Genomic DNA, 3,909 nt, shown 5'->3' with positions numbered 1-3,909 from the left:
TGTGTATGTGAGTGTGTGAATGTGTATACATGTGTATATGTGCATGTGTATGTATGTACATGTATATGTATGTGCATATGGTACTGTGAATGTGAGTGTGCGTACATGTGCATATGTGTGCATGTATATGTGTGCATGCATGTTCATGTGTATACGTGTGAACATGTGTATGTAACTGTGTACGTGTGTATATGTGTGCATGTGTACATGTATATGTGTGTGCATCTGCATGTGTGTATCCACCATGTGTGTGTAGTGCTTGTAGAAGTCAGAAGAGGGCATCAGGTCCCCTGGAGCTGGACTTACAGGTGGCTGTGAGCTGTCATGGGTGCTGTGAATCAAGCCTGGGTCTTCTGCAAGAGCACTCAATGCTCTTAACTACTGAGCCAGCTCTCTAGCCCCCACCTTGTTTTACTTATTCTTTAAAAAAAAGTTATCAGCATTGCTTTCTTTAAGAAATAACATGATTACATTGAAAATTTTCATGTAGGTTGGAGAAAAAATATTTACTATTTTTATTTTATGTGTATGAATGTTATGCCTACATGTCGGTAAGTGCACCCGTGTCCGTGCAATGCCTGCGGAGGACAGAAGAGGCTGTTGGATCCCCTAAGTTAGAGACAGTTGTTAGCTGCCGTGTGGGTGCTGGGGTTCGAACCCAGGTCTTCCGCAGGAACAGTCAGTGTCCTTAATCGCTGAGCCATCTCTCCTGCCCTTAATGAAATTTCTTAAAAGCAGGCCTTGGCTTTTATTTACAGACTTAGTTTTAGAGCTGGAAATCACCTTAGCAGTTTACTAATTTAGCCTCTTGTTAACAACAGAAAGCTAATGCTAGGTAAGGAAGCATTTACAGTGGCTGGGAATGTTCATGTAACTGCTCCTGGAACTATAGCAGACTCTGATAGCCAGAACTACCCCCTTTCCCCATTTTGTCAGCAGTAGATTTTAGAACTACTCTTGTTTGTTTAGCTATGTTGGATTTCCCACATCAGCCATGTCTTTTGAACAGCAGTTCTGAATGAGGCCTGTGGATGGCATCTGTGCAGCACAGATGGAAAGTAATGTAGAAAGAGTGCACATACACACACATGTGCTGCATGCAGTGTGTGAGGAGCTCATACATATCTTCCTTCAGGTACATAGTGGAGATAGATTAAGATTACTTAACGATCAGTTGTGTTTGGTTTTGGGTTTGGAGGAGGTGTTGTTGTTTGGGTTTAGTTTCCTAAGAAACCAAGCTGACTTGGAACTCTAGGCAGTTCTGCCTCAGTCTCCCAGGTGGGGTTATAGATGTGAGCCACTGCACCTGGCAGAATGAACTGTTGAGAGGTTTCTCTGTGTAGAAGGGAGTAGGCAGTATGTTTATTTCTTACTTTGCTAAAACAAAAGTCTTGAGAACTAAGCGTGAGTTCAGGCCAGCCTGGTCTCTGTAATAAGCTCCAGGCTAGCCTGGGTTACATTGTGAGACTTGTATCAAGAAACCAAATAATTTTGAACAAATTTTAATTGCCCTTGAGTAAAGAAGTTGATAAATCATAGCCTTTAATTCACGATTCTCTTAGTTCTCTGTTATTTTGGTCCATTCAGGGCTACCTTTGTTATTTATTTTTAAAATATGGAACCTCTGAGCTGACCTTCCCTTCACAGCCTCGTACTCTCCTGAGCCCTTGCCTTCCTTTACCTCCCACCCATGGATTGAATTCTGCATTTTTTATAGGTTTATTTTTATTTTATGAGTGTTCTGCCTGCATGTGTGTTTGCACCACATATGTGTCTGCATCACATGTGTGCAGTACCTGTGGAGGCCACAGAGGGTATTGGATCCCCTGGCACTGGAATTATAGGTGGTTTTTAGCCTCCATGTGGATGCTGAGAACTGAACCCACACCCACATCTACAAGAGCAACCAGCACTCTTAACTGCTGAGCCATCTTTCTAAGATGCCCCTTACTACGTTTTACTCTAAGCAAAAATAATAGCAGCTTGTGCATGTATGCCTTTTTTTGTTTTCTTTGCTTTTGTTTTGTAGACAGGTTATTGGTCTGTAGTCCAAGCTGGCTTTCAACTGGCAACAGTCCATCTGCCTCACCCTTCTATGTTACTGGAAAACAGAGCGAGCCACCGTGTTCTGGCGTGCATATGTGTCTTAGTGTACATACTGTAGTAATGACTGAAAAATAGTCCTAGTTTGTAACATTTTTCATGGTACAGTTTTGCTCAGTGTGGCTGATTTCAAGCTACCAAAGTGACACCCCAGAGTACAAAGGGAAAAGGTCCTATGGGGCCCCTGAGGCCGCCACCAGACCCTGCACCATTGGGTTTCACTTCCTTGATAATGAAAGAGATTAAATGACTCTTCGGATTACTGGTCACATCTCCTCTTTGGAATGTATGTTTGAGTTTCTCTTCTTCATTTTATCACCACATTAGCCTTTCGGCTTCTTTGCTTATTTGTGATTACCAGCCTTTGTCGCAGATACTTTGCCTCTATCATTTGTCCTAGTTTCCCTCCAGTTGCTGTGACAAAATACCTAACAAACAATATAGGGGAGAAAGGGTTTATTTTATTTAGCTCACAGTTCCAGGTCACAGTTCATCATAGCAAGGAAGTCACAGGCAGCAGGAACTAATACAGCTGGTCACATCACATCTAGCTTACTATCTCCTTAGAGCAGAGAGAATAGACACATTCATGCTTGTCAGTGCTCAGCTGACTGTCTCCGTTTTTGTAATCCAAACTCCAGGAATGGTAATGCCTACTTTTGACCTAGGTGTTCCCATATCAGTTAACATAATCAAGACAATTCCCCACAGGCATGCCAACAGGTTAACCTAATCTAGAGAGTCCCTCATTGAGACTCAACAGGTGATTCTAGATAGAGTCAAATTGTCAATGAAAACTAACCATCGTATCATCTGATTTGTGATTTATCCTTTTAATGATGCCTTTTGGTGACTAGAAGTTCTTTTAAAATTCAGTGCTTTCTGTGTCTTGTTTTTAAAAAACGTTATAGAATTATTTTATATAAGCCAAGAATGGTAGTTGGTGCACAACTATAATCCCAGCACTTAAACAGTGGAGGCAAAAGGATCAAGAGTTCAGCCTCTGCTACATAGCAAGTTCATGGTCATCCTGGTTTGCTTGAGACCTTGTCTCAAGAAACATTTATTTTATATAACTAAGTATCCTAGCTCAGTGCCAGATAAATTGTTTTTCAGTAAGCTCTTGAATTGGAAATACTATGTAAAAGGCCATACAAGTAAAATCTGATGTGATCTCATTTAGAACAGAATACTGGGGCTGAGGAGATGGCTCGGTGGTTAAGAACACTGACTGCTCTTACAGAGGACCCAGGTTCGAATCCCAGCACTCACATGGCAGCTAACAACCGTCCGTAACTCCAGGTACAAGGGGTTCCAATGCCGCCTTCTGACCTCCGCAGGCATTTCACAACACAGGTGACACACATGTAGGCAATACACTCATAAACGTAAAATAAAATATTTTTTAGAAAAGAACAGAATGCTATTTATAATTGTTTGACTTTGTTATAGCAGTTAAAGTATTAGCAGAATTATGAAGAGGGAATTTAAATAAATAAACAGGGAGATAACAAATCTGAATAAGGAGGGTGAGGACATTTAAAAAGGGGCTGAGGGAGTAGCTTAGTTGGTAGATCTCTTACCCACAGCTCAGGAAGCCCTGAATTTCGTCTCCAACATTACATAAGCCAGTCCTGGTGGTGAATACCTAATCCTAGATCCCTAACCAGCAAAGGTGAAGCAAGGAGAATCAGAAGTTCCAAGTCATCCTCAGCTACCTAAGAAAATTGAAGCCAGCTTGGCATATGAAAGACACTGTTGTGGGGAGCCGCCTGCCGTCCCTGCAGACGCCATTACAAGATGGCG

The sequence above is a fragment of the Nannospalax galili genome, unplaced genomic scaffold (assembly GCF_000622305.1).
Source record: "Nannospalax galili isolate Female #2095 unplaced genomic scaffold, S.galili_v1.0 scaffold441, whole genome shotgun sequence".
Lineage (NCBI taxonomy): Eukaryota > Metazoa > Chordata > Mammalia > Rodentia > Spalacidae > Nannospalax > Nannospalax galili.
Note: the sequence above shows the minus strand (reverse complement) of the source record.